Genomic DNA, 19612 nt, shown 5'->3' on the forward strand with positions numbered 1-19612 from the left:
GAATTGGGGATTATGCCAGCTTAGTAAAACACACATTAGGGGAGGTGGGGAGTTCCGTGGGAGCGATAATAGTCCTAGAGCAAAGGCGTTGTGTAAGGTGGATCCCACAGCTGTCAAGTGGCACATTGAAGAGGTCATGGCATGCACTTCGGTAGTAGAAAGAGAGGAGGAAAACAAAAATAAAAATAAACAGTAAACAGTAGGCTAACAGTGCCTTAAAGACTTTCCAGAACTTGGATGGGGATCTAGTCCAATCCAACCCAGGGGCAAGAGAGGAAGTGCACTGCAGTGTCTTAAACTTCTCAGCAGCAAGAACTACTGCCACACATGGTTCCAGAAACATAACCAAAGTCAGACAGATATTTAGTTACCTCCGCCTTGTCATGATGGAAGTGGGGAGAAAAAGTGTGATGATGAGTCACAGGGGATAGTGTTCAGGGTAAGCTCCTCAGGGAGGTTCACCACGCCTGGTGTGAGCTGCACGGATAGATTTTTCCTCACGGTTCAGCCATTGCATGGCCATAGATGGAGTATCAAAAAACTGCACAGAGCCTAGAGCCTCGACTCGTAGCCGAGAAGGATACAACATAGCATCGCTTGACATCTGTAAATTTAGCACGTTTTTTCTGTAAATCAGCGGAGAAATCTGGGAAAAGAGAGATCTTAGTATTTTCCAACTTCAGGGTGGCTGGCTTTATCCTGGCATTAAGAAGAATTACATCTCTGTCCTTATAATTGAGGAGCTTGAAGAGGAAAGGTCTAGGAGGAGCACCCGGTGGCGGTGGTCTGGACGTGCACGTTCCCCTGAAAACATGGGGGAAAACACTTCTCTACCAAAGCCGTTGGTCAGCCATCTTTCAATAAACTCCACCGGGATCTTCCCCTCCATGCGTTCTGGTATTCCTATGGCCCTCACATTATTCCTTCTCATTCTATTCTCCATGTCATCTAAACGGGCGACATGTTGTGAGAGCAGGTCCTATGGCCCTCACATTATTCCTTCTCATTCTATTCTCCATGTCATCTAAACAGGCGACATGTTGTGAGAGCAGGTGATTGTTGTAAGTAAGGTCATTCTGCATGGGCGCCATGTCATCCTCTAGGGAGCTCACTCTCCCCTCCAGTGCAAAGGTCCTTTCCCTGAGTTTTTTGTGTGTCGTGGTGCAGGAAAGTAATTTCTGCCTTAACCCCTTTTATCTCAGTAGTAAGGACTGCTATGGAGACATTGCAGGAGTTCATTACCGTGAAAATGTCCCGTAACGTAGGTTCCCCTTCACTGTCAGGGCTGCTCTGGGATAAAGGCCCAACTGAGTCTTTTTTTTGAGTACTCACTGTGTCCCATGGTAGTGTGGAGCCGTGCAGATCCTCCAGCAGCATCGTGTCATCTGCTTCCGAGGTACCTCCAGGCAACTCCTCTGCAGTACCGGAGAACATGGCTAGATCCAAGGAGAGCAGCTTGGAGAACAGCTTTGCAGCCGCCTCCCTGTGTATGTCCTTCGCGGAGCGCTGCGAGGCGGCGCCATTTTGGCCCATGAGGGCCGCCGAGCGGGATGGATTTTGCCGCTTCATGGCGGATGTCTGGCTCCCACAGGGCATGGCACGGCTCTGTCAGGGTCAGCGAGGCTTCCGGGCACCGTTCAGTGGGTCTTAGGGCAGAGTGGAGCGGGCTCCCAGGATATTGTAAAGGAGTTTTCGACGGAGCTGTCTGAGTGTGCGTCCGGCTACATCCGCTGCCTGGCCTTTCCCCCTCTCTCTCCCTCCCATTTTCCTTCTTTCTCTCTTTCTTTCTTTCCTTCTTTCTTTCCTTCTTTCTTCCTTCTTTTTTCTCCTTTCTTTCTTTCTCCTTTTCATTCCTTTTCTTCTTCCTTTCTTAGCTTTTCTTTCTTTGTTTTCTTTCTCTCTTTCTTTCCTTCTCTCCCGTATCTTTTCTTTCTTTCCCTCGTTTTTTCATTCATTCCTTCCTTCTCTCTCTTCCTCCCTTTTTCTTTCTTTCCCTTTTTCTTTCTTTCTTTATTCTTTCTTTTCTTTTTTCTTTAGTTCTTTTTTATTTATTTGTTTCTTTCCTTCTCTCTCCCTCCCATTTTCTTTTTTTCTTTCATTCTTTCTTTCTTTGGTTTGTTTCTTTCTTTCTCTCTCCATTTTTCTTTCTCTCTTTATTTCATTATTTCTTTCCTTCTCTCCCTCCATTTTTCTTCTTTCTTTCTTTCTTTCTTTCTTTCTTTCTTTCTTTCCTGCTTTCTTTCTGTCTCCCTTCCTTTTCCTCTTTCTTTCCTTCTATCTTTTTTATTCTTCCTTCGTTCTTTCTTTCTTTCCCCATTTCTTTCTTTCTCTCTCTCTCCCTTTTTCTTTTTTCCCTCTTTATTCCCTTCTTTCTTTTTTTCTTTCTTTCTTTCTTTCTTTCTTTCTTTTTTTCTTTCTTTCTTTCTTTCCTTCTCTCCCTCCCTTTTACCAACTCCCTTTTCTTCTTTCTTTATTTCTTTCCTTCTCTCTCTCTCCCCTTTTCTTTTTTTCTTTCATTCTTTACTTCTCTCTCACCCTCCCTTTCTTTCTATTCTTCTTTCTTTCTTTTTTTTCTTTACTTCTTTCCTTCTCTCCCTCCCCTTTTCTTTCTTCCTTAACTTCTTTCTTTATTTCTTTCCTTCTCTCTCCCTCCCTTTTTCTTTCTTTCATTCTTTACTTCTCTCTCTCCCTCCCTTTTTCTTTTCTTCTTTCTTTCCTTATTTCCTTCTTTCGTTATTTGTTTAATTCTCTCTCCCTTTTCTTTCTTTCTCTTTCTTTCTTTCCTTCTCTCCCATCCGTTTCTTTCTTTCTCTATTCCTATCTTTTCTTTCTGTTTTTCTTTCTTTTTTCTTTCTTTCTTTCCTTCTCTCCCTCCCCTTTTCTTTCTTCCTTTCCTTCTTTCTTTATTCCTTTTCTTCGCCCTCCCTCCGTTTATCTTTCTCTCCTTCTTTTATTATTTCTTTACTTCTCTCCCTCCATTTTCTTCCTTTTCTCTCTTCCTTTCCTTCTTTCTTGATTTTTTATCTTCTCTCTCCCTCCCATGTTCCTTGTTTCTCTCTTTCTTTCTTTCCTTCTTTCTTCTTTCCCTTTTCTCCTTTCTTTCTTTCTCCTTTTCATTCCTTTTCTTCTTTCTTTCTCAGTTTTTCTTTCTTTATTTCCTTCTCTCGCATCCCTTTTCTTTCTTTCCTTCTTTCTTTCATTGCTTCCTTCTCTCTCTTCCTCCCTTTTTCTTTCTTTCCTTTTTTTTTCTTTCTTTTCTTCTTTCTTTCTTGCTATCTTTCATTCCTTCTGTCTCCCTTCCATTTCCTCTTTCTTACCTGCTATCCTTTTTCATTCTTCTTTCGTTATTTCTCCTTTCTTTCTTTATTTCCTTCTCCGTCCTTTTTTCTTTCATTCTATACTTCTCTCTCTCCCTCCCTTCCTTTCTTTCTTTTCTTCTTTCTTTCTATATTTCCTTCTTTCTTTATTTGTTTCCTTCTCTCTCCCTTCCTTTTTCTTTCTTTCTTTCCTTCTCTCCCGCCTCTTTTCTTTCTTTTTTTTCTTTCCTTCCTTCCTTCTCTCCTTCCTTTTTTCTTTTTTTTTTTATAAAACTTTTTTTATTGAGAAAGATAGAAAAAAAAACATACACAAGAAAGGAATCAGCTGTTTCGTACAGAAACAAAGTACATTTTGGTTAGAGACAGCAAATCTCTTGTACGACTACTGAAACTTGTATGTATAGAATCATGTTCAACACAACAATTTCACTATACGCCATATGAAGGTATCCTAACTTAACTTTAACTTATGACCCGGTAGGGGTGAATCTACTCACTCAACACTATTGCATTTCGCTACCGAGAGTTACAATTTGGTATCTGGGATTCACTACCCTTCTATCCCTTTCTTGGAGACTGTACCTGAGGTGTGGGGGTGGAGAGGCATGTAGTGGGCTGCGAAATGTAGCGGGGGGCTTTCCGTCTCCAAATCTGGGCATGATGTATTCCACTAGCGAGGCTGCTATCTGTTACTATAGGTTACATTTAGTGGGAGACACGCCAGGTCATTCCCGGTTTCTGTAACTTGTGCGCTATGTGTTGGGTCATTTTAGACCGGGGTAAGGACATTTAGGGAAGGGGTAAGGTAGGAGGATTGTTTCACGCCCCTGGCGTACGTGGGGGTGGATTGGAAGTGTTTCCAGCAGGTCAATACGTTGCCTAAATTTCTAAGGTGTATCTCTAGAGATATGAATCAATTCTTCCATCTCCGCGATTTTATTTATCCTATGGAACCATTCTTTTAGTGTGGTGACTCTGGGGGAGCCCCAATGGATGGGGATGCATTGCTTTGCTGCGTTAATCATGAACATTGCCAAGGATTTGTGGTAAGTGCTGTGTGGTAAGGGTGAAAAATGAAGGAGGCATTGGGCAGGGGTCAGATCTATCTGGTAAGATGTCACTTGTGAGGTGAGTTGGCATACCTCCTTCCAAAATTCCTGTAACAATGAGCATATCCACCATATATGTAGCATCGTCCCAACGTCCGTCTGGCACCTCCAGCAAGCATCAGTGGTGGAAGGGTAAAAATGTTTAATAAGAGCAGGTGTACGGTACCATCTAGTCTGAATTTTGTAACCGTTTTCTTGTGTGCTCATATTGAGGGAACCGGAGTGGATGTTCCGGAATATGTTTTCCCATTGATCATCTGAAAATGAGATCGACAAGTCATCTTCCCTCTTCTTACAGGCCTTCCCAGAACTGGGAAGAATGTCTTCGAATAAGAGGTTATGGGTAGTGGCAATAAGATGCCGCTGGGTGGCGTTCTGGGTGCACAACTTTTTGAATGTGGTTAAATGCCTAGAGCACGCTGAGTTTTTGTCTATCGATTTTAAGTAGTGGGAGATTAGCAAGTAGGTCCAGGGAGGAATGGACATTTTGTCCATTTGGGCTGTAATGTGTGATGGCTGACGTAATTTGCCTGACTCATAACAGTGGAGAGCTTGGATGTGGCCTTGTGTCCAGTTGCCAGCTAGAAACTGGGGTGACATTCCCGGTGGAAAATCCGGGTTAAGTTTAATTGGAGTAAGAGGGCTTGGTACAGACGATATCTGTGTTTGGGAACAAATTTGTTTAAAACAGGTTAAGGTAGGCCCTATTAGCAGGTGTTGTTGGATACCTAACGGGATATGATCTTGGTCTAACCATGGCATAGTGGCCAGTGTAAGCCTGGTAAATGAAGCTTCCAATGGAACCCAATCTTTTCAGTCCACTATCCTGGATAAGTGAACCGCCCTGTAATAATTATGGATATCGTGGAGGCCGATCCCCCAAATGTTTCGGATAAATAAGTTGTCTGAAATTAATTCTAGGTGTCCTATCCCCCCATAAAAATTTAGTGCATATGCTTCTATATGATTTGAAGGTCTTAGGCATCTGTACTGGGACTGCTTGAAGCACATATAACATTCTGGGTAAAACATTCATCTTTAAAATGGCTGCTCTCCCAAACCATGAGAACGTGGGCTTATTCCATTTGCCGAGATCATTCGTCAGTTTGCACAATAAAGGTAGGTCGTCTTTTGTTTTTATAACTCAGAAAGACCCGAGGGGAGATTTATGCCTAAGTAAGGGATAGAATCATTCCTCCAGTGGAAAGGGAAGTTGGACTCGCATTGTTCTTTCGTAATTTTAGGAAGAGATATATTCAAGGCATACGATTTAGTGAGATTGATTTTGAGATTGGCTAATGATTGGAAGTTTTTGAATTCCTTGAGAATGACTGGCAAAATGTTCATAGGTTCGGTGAGGAATAACAGTATGTCGTCCGCAAATGCGGCGTATTTGAATTATCTGTTTGGGGATCGTATGCCTTTAATATCCTGGTTTTGCGTGATTCGTTGTAGTAGGGGTTCTAGGGTCAGAATGAAAAGTATCGGGGAAAGAGGGCAACCTTGCCTCGTGCCGTTTTGGACCTTCCCCTTTTCTTTCTTTCTTTTTTTCTTTCTTTCCTTCTCTCCCTCCCCTTTTCTTTCTTCCTTTACTTCCTTCTTTCTTTATTTCTTTCCTTCTCTCTCCCTCCCTTTTTCTTTCTTTCTTTCATTCTTTACTTCTCACTCTCCCTCCCTTTCTTTCTTTCCTTCTTCCTTCATTCCTTTTTCTCCTTTCTTTCTTACTCCTTTTCATTCATTTTCTTCTTTCTTTCTCTGTTTCCTAGTTTCCCTCCATCCTAGCAGTATCCCTCAGTAGGAGGTTGTGTTGGTACAGTGGTGGGGTCGATTTCCATCTACAGTGTAGGAGGGCAACCAGTGATAACGGGGATACCATCAGGATTTTGCAGAGGGGGCGGTGATCCTGGGGTGGCGATCTGAACTTCGCCATGGATCTTTCCTTAAACACTTCTAGGCAGTCCTCTCAGGTTTCATACGTGGCACTTAAGCATCTAAAGAAGAATTTTTATTCTTTTCATCTGGTAGATGTCTGGAGGATCCTCAACCCTAACCAGCGGGACTACACATTCTACTCCCTTCCCCATGATTCATACACCAGAATTGATCTTTTCCTGCTTCCCCAGTCTCTCCTTTCCAGGGTGAGATCTGCTTCGATAGGCAACATCACCTATTCCAGTCACTGCCCGGTATTTGTTGACATAGATATCCTAGCCCCAGTCCCAAAACAATGGCAATGGAAGCTTAATGAGACCCTGATTCAGACCCCAGAGGTCATGGAGGAGGTCCCCAGAGAGCTTATGGGTTTTTTTTACCCCGAATGCCACCACCGGTAGCTCCCCCATGATGGTTTCGAGGCCCACAAGTGCGCCATTCGAGGTCTTCTGAACAGCTCAAGAAGGAGAGACTCAACCCTCTCAGCAAAATTAGGGCCCTGGAAGCCACCCACAAGCGATCGATAGCCACACAGACACTGGGGGACCTCTCCTCCAAATTGAGGGCTCTGGCACTGTTTAGGGCCAAAGCAGTTCATGTAAAATGCAAGCGCTCCTTTTATGAACACGACAACAAATGTGGTAAGATACTGGCCAGGGCTCAGAGAAACCAGAGGGTGCGGGACTTTATCCTGGAGATATTGGGGGAGGGAAACTCTAAGTTTATGCCACTGAGGAAATAGCAAAGCAGTTCCGTAAGTATTATACCTCACTGTATAACCTGCCGCGCCAATCCTTGGGAAGAGATAGGTCCCTGGAACGAGAGGCCATTCGGGATTACATCCAGAAATCGGGCCTTCCTCGGTTGCCAGAGGAGGACTTGACAGCCATGGAGGTGCCTCTCTCGGGGGAAGAGGTAACTTGTGCCATTGCCCAAATGCATAGTGGGCCCCAGGCCCGGACGGGTACTTGGTTCCCTACTAAAAGATCTTTGGGGACTTGTTAGGCCCATATTTTTTAGTGGCCTATAACGAGGTCGGAGAGGGTGGGTCTCTTCCGGACGATACCGTACAGGCCTTCATAACGGTGAATGCCAAAGAGGGCAAAGACCCCCTTCACTGCCAAAACTATAGGCCTATCTCCCTCCTCAACGTGCATCTCAAGATCTTCACCAAGGCTCTCTCAATGCGCCTGTCGGAGTGGATCCCCTCTCTGGTTCACTTAGACTAGGTGGGTTTTGTGCTCTCGAGGGAGGAGAGGGACAATACCACAAAGGCAATCAACCTGATTCACGCGGACAAGACACGGAAAACCCCGATGCTACTCCTGTCAACAGACGTGGAGAAGGCGTTTGATCAGGTGAATTGGCCTTTTCTATTTGAAACCCTGCGTCAGGTGGGTCTGGGCCAGCAGATGATGCATTGGATAGGGGCCATTTATTCCAATCCTTCGGCACATGTGAAGGTGAATGGCCAACTGTCAGCCTTGCTCAGGATATCCAACGAAACGAGGCAGGGTTGTCCCCTGTTGCTGTTGATCTTTATCCTGACCCTGGAACCTCTCCTCCGACTAGTACGAGACAACCCTAACATAACGGGACTCCATTTTAGCGCCACTTTGACCCCTAAAATTGTGGCTTTTGCTGATGATTTACTATTTTTGCTAATCAACCCTCTGACATCATTATTGGTAATGGTGGAAATGCAGAAGTATGGCGAACTTTCATTCTTTAAGGTGAACTACCAGAAATCAGGGGTGTTAAATGTCTCTCTGCCGACCTCTCTGGCAACTTTACTGAGGGTGGACTTCTCCTTTAAGTGGGCTAGGTCCAGCATCAATTATTTAGGTATCCACCTGCCGAACAATATAAGACATCTTCCCTCTCAACTTTACCCCTCTTCTGACAGACATCAAAAAAGATCTCCAAACCTGGCAAAAGGTTATGTTTTGCTGGTTTGGAAACTGTAGTATTGTCAAAATGAACATCATGCCCAGAATATTATATCACTTACAGGCTCTCCCAATTATAATACCGAGCGTCTATCTCCGCGCAGTGAATAGAGAGTTAGTTACGTTTATTTGGGCCCAAAAACCACCAAGACTGGTGCAATCTATTCTACGTCTACCAAAACTGCAGGAGGGATGGCTTTTCCTGATGTCATATGACGAGTCATAGATTGGGGCAAACATGGAACACTTAAACAATGGGTCCAGGTGGAGCGGCTCCTCTCAGGAGTGGATTTGGAGGGACTACCCTGGTGTCAGCAAACTCTTCCATGTCACGCTATACTTCTTCCCACGGTGGGTGAAGGAGGTAGGCAGATCTCAACTTGGTTAATTCATCAGTCACGGTAAGTGGATGACCAGGGAGAGCATCATGCAGGATCCCCTTTTTGCAAACCTCACATTCTGGCAGAAGCTCCAGTTGGCTCACTTTTTGGGATCACAGTCCACCCCGACCCCTGCGGGAGGGCACTGATGCTCTTTGAACTTTTGTGCACAGAGCAGAGGCCAAACCACCATACGATCTCGCTGGCATTCCAAACCCTCGTAACACCCCCAGAAGATTACAGACCCCCCTACATAGCCAAGTGGGAATTTGACTTGGGTATACAGTTAAATGAGAGACAGGTGGAGAGGCTTTTCCTCTTCTCGAGTAAGACCTCGGTATGTGCCCAACAGCAGAAATCAGGGTACAAGATATTGTCTATGTTCTGGACAGAGGTACATGACATAATGCAAAGCTTCATGGATCGGGTGATGCACCTGGTCAGGCTGCTCCTCTTCTCGAGTAAGACCTCGGTATGTGCCCAAGAGCAGGAATCAGGGAACAATATATTGTCTAGATGGTATTACACCTGAACTAGGATACTCAGTGAACGGACCACTGTTGGAGTTGTGGAGAGGAGCCTGGCACTCTCCTACACATCTTTTGGTCCTGTCAGCTTATTACAATGTTCTGGACAGAGGTACATGACATAATGCAAAGGTTCACGGATCGGGTACTGCCCCGGTCAGCTGAGTTCTTTCTCCTACATCACCATACCAGACTAGAGAACTAAAGTCACCGCTAACAGGATACAGCGTGCCCATGGGCAAACTTGATTACCAGCCAGTCTGGCAGATCATAAAAAACAGGTAGTTACAATTTACTCACTGCCAAAGGTGTTATTTTGTTAACTCTTTAAAATCTGTTATTCTCTACATATAGCGGATTTTAGACTGCTTTTTGTTGAATAAAAGATTATTTAGAATCATTATTCTAAAAATGGCAGTGTACTCACTATACAGAGTGTAAATATTGCACTCTGTAGACGAGACGATATTGCTTTTGAGAGAGTTGTAGTATGTATTATTAGTTGTATTAGTATGGGTTGTATTATTATACATAGCATTTTATTTTTATACATTAAACATAGCAGACCAATAGGACAGTTTATATTTCGCTTAATATTGCAGAGAGTAGGTATTGCGGTTAACAGTATAGAGATCGAAAGCGTTAATTGCAGTAGCTTCAAAATGACTGAGAAATAAAACACGAGTGATCGTTGTACTACACATTGCATTTCCTAATGCAAAGTGATACTAGCTAGATGTGAGAATACCAATAAAACTGTTCACATCGGTAGCTAGAGATTATTGAATATGTGCAGTGTGTAAAGTAGCAATAAGTTGGTCTTGTATTATCCTAAAATTAGCAGTAGACCTTAATAAGGTGAGTAGGTTTACCAGGATTTAGACACAGCAATCTCTATAATCGAATAATACATTTAGCAAAATAAGAAAGGATAATATTTAAACAATATATACAGGTCGATGTAAAGTGGAAATACACAAAATATCTAGCTTACCTTTATATTGTTCAAGAGAGCGTTGCAAAGTAATAACAAGGCAGAGTTTCGCAATAGCTGAGATGATTGCTGCATAACAAAAAATGTCAGCAATGACTAGCTGTCTATCATTTTTCAGGATCCTTACGTGTCCTTAATCATGTAGCGAGAATAATCAAAATATAGCATAAGGATGAGAAAGCATAATAACTGGCAGAGTATGACATGGCAAAGAGACAAACTGCATTAGAAATGTGAGATAGATGAAATCCCCATTGGTTACTCTTACAGGTAACCATTAATACAGTTAGCACGGCTACATACTACAAAGTGTGAGCTAGGCAGCTAAAGGATATACATTATATAAGAGTCAATTGACATAGCTTGAAAATTCCAAAGTGCAAATCGTTCCATAAATTTTTGGAAACTTATGAAGACGGCTTACACTGGCTGTTGTCAGTAACCCTGAACATAGTAGTGTGTGTTATTAATGACCCTGAACGTTAAAAGTGAGAGAGTTTACATAAGCATGTATGCTTGATGTGAATCAGGACTTTATTGCTTTCTTTTGCTGTTGCAAGTACAACAGAATCATGTAAACCATCTCACGGCTTTTCTCACATTTTGATGCGGTTGTCAGTGTGATAATCAGTGTGACAGTTAAAGTGGAGAAAAATAAGTAGTACACAATATAGATTTAGACAGTGGAAGAGTTTATTTTCTTATGCCATGATAGTCGAAATTGATTGAACAGTAAAACTGTTTGCTAAAGATTTAAGATAGTTTTATTCTATAGCGGCGGAGTTTTGGTGTTAGCATATTTTCTAACAATGGCAGAGTGTACGTTTGGGAGTTAGACGCTATACCTTGGTTTTGAGAGTTGTATAAAATAGGAGACAATATGACATTTAAATGGCTTAATATAACAGGGCGGAAGTATCGCAGTTCAACGGTAAGATATTGAAAGCTTAGTTGTATTGTAGTGGAGTTGATCTTTGCATTAAACCATCCCTTTCCTATTGCATAGAGATACTAGCTTAATGTCAAGAAAAGCAATAAAACAGTTTACATCGGTAGCGAGAGTTAGTTGCATTACTCTTAATATGTGCAGCTTATCACGTAGCAAAAAAATATGGTTTTGTGCGAATGTTGCATTACCGCAAAATTTATATGGATATAAAAAAGTTCCATTTATTTTCAGAAACATATGGACTGACTGTTGCTTTTCTCACATTTTGCTGCGGTTAAATATTGTAAATGTGGTAGTTAAGGTGGAGAAAAAGAAGCAATACACAAAAGAGAGTCAGAAACAGAATCCTATTGCAGAGTGATACCAGTTTAAAGTCGGAATAGCAATACAACTGTTTACTTCGGTGGTATCCACCGATTATAAACGTAATGTAAAATCAGAAATTGAAATCAGTAAATATTAAGATTTTAAGACGGTTTTATTAATGCAATCATGTAAACCATCCCACTGCTTTTCTCACATTTTGAGGCGGTTAAAATAAATGTGTTGTCAGTGAGATAATAAGTGTGACAGTTAAGGAGGAGAAAATGAAGTAATACACAACATAGAGTAAACAGTGGAAGACTTGGTTTTCTTATGACTAATGTCGCATAGCAATAAAAATGTTTATTTAATGTAAAAAAAGTAATTGAATCAGTAAATGTTTTAAGACATTTTAATGTTTTAAGTAGATTTTAAGACGGTTTTATTACCGGTTTTATTAATGTATTCTGGACATTATTTAGCTGTTGCAACCTCAAATCAATAATTTGCTTTTCTCACATTTTGAGGCGGTTAAAACTAATGTGTTGTCAGTGAGATAATAAGTATGACAGTTAAAGTGGAGAAAATAAGTAACACACATCATAGAGTCAAACAGTTTGCTAAACATTTAGCTTAAAAATAGCTGAGAATTACATGCTGGTAAACCTACTCACCTTATTAAGGTCTACTGCTAATTTTAGGATAATTACAGACCGACTTATTACTACTTTACACACTGCACATATTCAATAATCTCTAGCTACCGATGTGAACAGTTTTATTGGTATTCTCACATTTAGCTAGTATCAGTTTGCATTAGGAAACGCAATGTGTAGTACAACGATCACTCATGTTTTATTTCTCAGATCTCTATACTGTTAACGGCAATACCTACTCTCTGCAATATTAAGCGAAATATAAACTGTCCTATTGGTCTGCTATGTATAATGTATAAAAATAAAATGCTATGTATAATAATACAACCCATACTAATACAACTACTAATAAATACTTTTATTCAACAAAAAGCAGTCTAAAACTCCGCTATATGTAGAGAATAATATCTCTTATATATAACATCTCAAATGGGTGTCACCCATTTATACAGAGTTAACAAAATAACACCTTTGGCAGTGAATAAAATTGTAACTACCTGTTTTTTATGATCTACCAGACTGGGTGGTAATCAAGTTTGCCCAATGGCACGCTGTATCCTGTTAGCGGTGACTTTAGTTCACTAATATGGTATGGTGATGTAGGAGAAAGAACTCAGCTGACCGGGGCAACACCCGATCTGTAAACCTTTGCATTATGTCATGTACCTCTGTCCAGAACATTGTAATAAGCTGACAGGACCAAAAGATGTGTAGGAGAGTGCCAGGCTCCTCTCCACAACTCCAACAGTGGTCCGTTCACTGAGTATCCTAGTTCAGGTGTAATACCATCTAGACAATATATTGTTCCCCGATTCCTGTTCTTGGGCACATACCGAGGTCTTACTCGAGAAGAGGAACAGCCTGACCAGGTGCATCACCCGATCCATGAAGCTTTGCATTATGTCATGTACCTCTGTCCAGAACATAGACAATATCTTGTACCCTGATTTCTGCTGTTGGGCACATACCGAGGTCTTACTCGAGAAGAGGAAAAGCCTCTCCACCTGTCTCTCATTTAACTGTATACCCAAGTCAAATTCCCACGGGGTGGACTGTGATCCCAAAAAGTGAGCCAACTGGAGCTTCTGCCAGAATGTGAGGTTCGCAAAAAGGGGATCCTGCATGATGCTCTCATTGGTCATCCACTTACCGTGACTGAACCAGGTTGAGATCTGCCTACCTATTTCACCCACCGTGGGATGAAGTATAGCGTGACGTGGAAGATTCTGCTGACACCAGGGTAGTCCCTCCAAATCCACTCCTGAGAGGAGCCGCTCCACCTGGACCCATTGTTTAAGTGTTCCATGTCAGCCCCAATCTATGACTCTCGTCATATGACATCAGGAAAAGCCATCCCTCCTGCAGTTTTGGTAGATGTAGAATAGATTGCACCAGTCTTGGTGTTTTTTGGGCCCAAATAAACGTAACTAACGCACTATTCACCGCGCGGAGATAGACGCTCGGTATTATAATTGGGAGAGCCTGTAAGTGATATAATATTGTGGGCATCACGTTCATTTTGACAATACTACAGTGCCCAAGCCAGGAAAACATAACCTTTTGCCAGGTCTGGAGATCTTTTTTGATGTCTGTCATAACAGGGGTAAAGTTGAGAGGGAAGATGTCTTCCATTTTATTCGGCAGGTGGATACTTAAATATTTGATGGTTGACCTAGCCCACTTAAAGGAGAAGTCCACCCTCAGTAAAGTTGCCAGAGAGGTCGGCTTAGCTCAGCTTCTGTTGCCATTGTTTTGGGACTGGGGCTAGGATATCTATGTCAACAAATACCGGGGAGTGATTGGAATAGGTGATGTTGCCTATCGAAGCGGATGTCACCCTGGAAAGGAGAGACTGGGTAAGCAGGAAAAGATCAATTCTGGTGTCGGAATCATGGGGAAGGGAGTAGAATGTGTAGTCCCGCTGGTTAGGGTTGAGGATCCTCCAGACATCTACCAGATGAAAAGAATAAAAATTCTTCTTCAGACGCTTAAGTGCCACGTATGAAACCTGAGAGGACTGCCTAGAAGTGTTTAAGGAAAGATCCATGGCGAAGTTCAGATCGCCACCCCAGGATCACCGCCCCCTCTGCAAAATCCTGTAACCTTGTCAGAATTGGCTCCAGGCAGCCGATCTGGTCAGTGTTGGGGAGGTAAAGGTTTACCAGTGTGACGAGGGATCCGCCCAGGGTTCCTTTCACGAATAGGGCACCCGAGACATTCTGAGACCAATGGAGTGATATTGAGGCACGTCCCTCAATATCACTCCATTGGTCTCGGAATGTCCACGGAGTTCTGGAGCGTATTAGCATTATGACCCCTTTAGATTTAGACTCAGAGGAGCACCTGTGGTAGGTAACTGGGAAATAGCAATCATGGAGTGGTTGTGGTCTATCAGCTCGGAAATGAGTTTCCTGGAGGAAGCATATGTGGGCTTTTGAATGTCTTAGGTTGTTTAGTACCATGGACCGTTTCTCTGGGGTATTGAGTCCCCTGATGTTAATAGACATTAGCCTAAGGGTCTCTGACGAGCCCATGGTCTCGGTAGAGAACAGGGGCAAGGGGAAGCAAGGAAAAAAATGGGGTGAAGGGGGCAGGAGAGAAAGGGGAGGGTGAGGGAAAGAAGAGGGGAAATACCAGGGAGAGGATCACCGAGCTAGTAGTGATCCCAATGAGCTAAAATGCCACTGGCGTATGAGATAACTAGTCTTGTTACACCATCAGGGCTCCTGCAAGGGGCCCTTAGAAGGGTGCAATCCTATGTGGGGGAAGTGATCTGGTACCACGGAATTCAGAAGCTCCCCAACCAGACCCAAACTATCAACCAACATCGTATAATAAGAGGTAAGCCAGCACTTTCCACGAAAAAACTATATACGCTACATTATAACATTCGGCATTCCCCGTTTCTTGTAGGAAGCATCCACGGGGGACCACAAATAGGACCCCCAGAAACGGCCCAACGGAAAGGATGACCAGAACACAAAGATCAACCCCCCTCCAGTGGCAGCAAAACCCATCAGTCCAGAAGAATACAATAGCAAGGTGCAAGCTGAGCTGTAAGGAAGGAAAAGGTTAATACAGCAGTAGTAAAACCTACAAATCAGTCCTCCCACCCTGACTAGTCTCTCTGGGGGGTCCCCAAGAACAGGTTGTGGGCAGCAGAGTTTACACCTAGGATCCCCAGGAGGCAGCGCTCTCAGCTACAGGCGGCGACGCACCCCAAGAGGGGATCTACCCGGTGACACAGGGGGCCATTCAGTCAATTCCCTGGAGGGAGGGGGCTATGAGGACCTAAGATGACAAACGGGGACACCAGACACCAGGGAGGAGAACCCACCGCCAGCATTATACCGTCTAACGGGCAGGGGATACAGTCAGTTGAGCACCAAGAAGCCCTGGGTTGCAAGCCACTTACATGGGGGTGTCCTGAAGATTCAAGGCTCCGGATCGCCTCTCCTGATCGGGGAAATCTACCTCCGTCTCCTCCTAGACGACTGGCGTGGCAAGCCCAGGGGGGCTCCTCCAGGTGCAGGCTGAGCATATCTAGTGGAGAGTGGGCTCAACCAATCCAGCAGCTGTATCGGCTCCATCCCCAGAAACAGAAATAAATCTGAGAGGTCAGCGTGGCATCGCTGTGTAAATTATTAATTTGCCTTGTGGACAGTCGGTTGAATGGGGAAACCCCCATCGATATGGTAGCGCAGCCCTGGTTAGCATTCCAAGTAAGGCCTTCAAGCATCGCTCTTCGGATAAGTGTGGCTCAGGAAACGTCCGGGAAAAAAGAGATCTGTGCCCCAACAAAGTCTATCGGATTCTTTAGGCGCGCCGCTTTCAGAATCTGCTCCTTGGTTGAATAACGATGCAGGTGGCAGATTACATCCCGGGGTCCCAGCTGGCGGAAGTGCAGCCGCACGCCGAGGACTTGGAGAACCGGAGCTGCCGCCAAAACCTGCGGCTCCGGTTCTCCAAGTCCTTGGCGTGCGGATGCACTTCTGCCAGCTGGTCCTGGTTCCTCCGATGGGCTCGTTCTAGCTGGGCTACTCTCATCTCCAGGGCATCTCTGGCTGCCTCCTGCCTGGTCAGTCGCCCATCTATCCCTGTCACCTCCGTGCGTATCTCCTGAAGGTCCTGGCGGTGCTGTTCTTCCACCCTCTGCTCCTAAATGTCCACCTTCATGGGGAGGCTGAGTTCTCTCCCGGTGTCTGTGAGGAGGTATCGATACTAATCTGACTCCTGGAGAGGGAACCGAGAAGAGTCGGGATCCCCATCAGGGGATGCTGGCTCGGGCGCTGTGGGAACACCATGTTTCTTGACGGGGAAGAAGAAGAAGCCAGCCCCGCTGCCTCAATGCAGGCATCCGGGACACTTCTGGCTCTGTCCCTGAGGAATCAGTCGATCTGGGTCACCGCGGCCACTTTGAAAGACCCCCTGTGCTTTCCTTTATGTCTGCTGCTCATGGCCAATAAAAGCAGAACTTTTACAAAAGGGTTTAACCTCCTTGATCAGAGGGTCCGGCTGCGGGAGCTTAAGCAGTGAGCGACTTCTCTCCCCAATATCCAAGCCACGCCCCCCACCACTAACCTTTTAATGGCAGAAAAATATGAAAAAATCAGTGGGACGCTTTACATGATTTATAAGTAGTTGCAATAGCAAAAAATAGCAATAAAGTCTTGTCTTCTGTACACGCAAGCCTCTCTGTATAAACTAGCCAGTATTCTGTATACACTTGTTTGTCTTTTGTGTACACTAGGCTCACGGTATACTTAAGCCTTTGTGTATACACTAGCCTCTCTGTATACACTAGCCTCTCTGTATTCCCCAGCCTGTTTATTGTAAACCATAGGCTCTCGGTATACCCCAGCATCTCTGTATACACTAGACTGTCTGTAAAAACTAGCCTCTCTGTATACCCTAGCTTGCCTATTGTATACACTAGCCTCACTGTAAACCCTAGCATCTCTGTATACACTTTACTCTCCTTATACACCAGCCTGTTTTCTTTATACCATAGGCTCTCTGTATACCCCAGCCTCTCTGTATAAACTAGTCCGTCTGTATACACTACAATATCTACACTAGCCTCTCTGTGTAACCCAGCCTATCACTCTTTATACCCTAATGCAAAGATCAACTCATCTAATATCAGCTTTCTCTGTGGTACCGGCAAATATTTTCAATTCAGACAAATGCAACTATTTCTCTGCTATTTTGAAGCTAATACAACTAAGCTTTCAATATCTTACCGTTGAACTGCGATACTTCCTCCCTGTTATATTAAGCCATTTAAATGTCATATTGTCTCCTATTTTATACAACTCTCAAAACCAAGGCATAGCGTCTAACTCCCAAATGTACACTCTGCCATTGTTAGAAATTATGCTAACACTAAAACTCCGCCGCTATATGTAGAGAATAAAACTATCTTAAATCTTTAGCAAACAGTTTTACTGCTCAATCAATTTCGACTATCATGGCATAAGAAAATAAACTCTTCCACTGTTTGACTCTATTTTGTGTATTACTTCTTTTTCTCCACTTTAACTGTCACACTGATTATCACACTGACAACCGCATCAAAATGTGAGAAAAGCCGTGAGATGGTTTACATGATTCTGTTGTACTTGCAACAGCAAAAGAAAGCAATAAAGTCCTGATTCACATCAAGCATACATGCTTATGTAAGCTCTCTCACTTTTAACGTTCAGGGTCATTAATAACACACACTACTACGTTCAGGGTTACTGATAACTAACACCTACACTTATGGGCGTCCGCAGAACTTTTTCCGAGGGGGGGGCATCATTTTAAGGCCACTCATGCTGCGCCCCTTTTTGACAATCTCATGAAAATCTTTCCACTGGTAATACATATGTGTTATATAACAGATACTTCATCTTCACTTTGTATTGGAAGTTACTCTGGTGGCTGTGTTCCATGCCCATATAGCCTAAAGAATGTACATCTTTTTACATTGCATTACATCTGTTGTGGCCATATTTTGATCTCATACTGTCACTGTATAGGCTGTTTTCATCAAGATAAAAATATTGCAACAACAGATGTATTGCAATGTAAAAAGATGTACATTCTCTAGGCTATATGGGCATGGTACGCAGCCACCTGAGTAACCTTGCGGACACCCATGCTTTCAAACACCAGCCCTGGAAATTTCATACCAGCCTCACAGCATTATTATACCAGCCCAACAGCATAACGTCATTATTTTCTTGTTCATGAAAGGGAAAACCATACGTTTTAAATCACATTTGATGAAGAGAGTATTATATATAGATATGAAATCACATAGGGCAAATATATATATATATATATATATATATATACACACACATATATACAAATTCCAGTTAATAGTGGTAAGTGATCAATCATCAAGGGGAACCCCAGAAACTCAGAATGTGGGGGGTGACCACCTTCTGCAGAAAGAATACTCTAAGGTAAGGGGGGTGGGTTACTAATATAAGGAGGAAACCCTTTATATCAGTGCCCCTTACATTATCGTATTCACTACCCCCTTACATCAGTGACCCCCGACTGGCCTGGCGGTGCTTTCACTGACCTCCTCTCAGGGGCACTGTGTGGGGCTCAGTCAGTCAGCTCCAGCTTGGTGGCTCTGGTTTTATCCTATAGTCTCAGTCCACACAAGTCTGACTTCTCCCATAACCCCCATCCCGGCGGTGCTCCCACTTTTGACTCCTCTCCAGACTCCCTCAGAGACTGCAGACATGCTACAGGAGATGGTCAGAGACTGCTAAATGCAGCCTTACCATGTCCATCAAATGCAGCCTCACCGTGTCCATCAAATGCAGCTTCACTGTGAAGTGAATGCAGTCTCACTGTGCCCATCATTGCAGCCCCTCCTGTGCCCCATGTCCCAGTCTGCAGGCCCTGTCTGTAGGAAGGTGTGTTGTTGATGCTTGGTATGGTACCTTACATGCCAGCAGGATATCCATGATGGCCAGCAGCAGGCAGGGTCTGTTCTCGTTTTGGATGGGGACGGTGCTCCTTCCAGAGGATCTGTCTGCTGTGAGATGGAGAGGTCCTCATTTTCCGGCCCCAGTCAGCCTGCCCTCTGGTCCTGGAGAAGTGGAGAGCACTGGGTGGGAGTTGGGGAAAAGGGGGAGCAAAGAGTACTGGTGGGGTTGGAGAATACATGGGTGGGGGCAAAGAGCGAGGGGGATTGGAGATCACAGGGGTGGGGAGCGGAGAGTGCTGGGGGGGGAACTTGAGAGCACTGGGGGGGCAATAAGAACAGGGATAGAGAGCACGGTAGGCTGAGAGCACTGGGGGGGGCTAAGAGTTTGGGGTGGTGAAGAGCACTGGGGGGGGCAGAAAAACAGGGGGAGTGGAGAGCAATGGGGGGAGCTTGAGAGCACCAGTGGGGGGCAGAAAGAACAGGGGTGGAAAGCACAGGGGACTGGAGAGCACTATGGGGGGTGGAGAGCACATGGGTGGGGGCAAAATGCAGGGGGAGTGGA

The sequence above is a fragment of the Lithobates pipiens genome, unplaced genomic scaffold, assembly GCF_037356315.1.
Source record: "Lithobates pipiens isolate NorthernLeopardFrog02 unplaced genomic scaffold, aLitPip1_a1.2 Scaffold_28, whole genome shotgun sequence".
Taxonomy (NCBI): domain Eukaryota; kingdom Metazoa; phylum Chordata; class Amphibia; order Anura; family Ranidae; genus Lithobates; species Lithobates pipiens.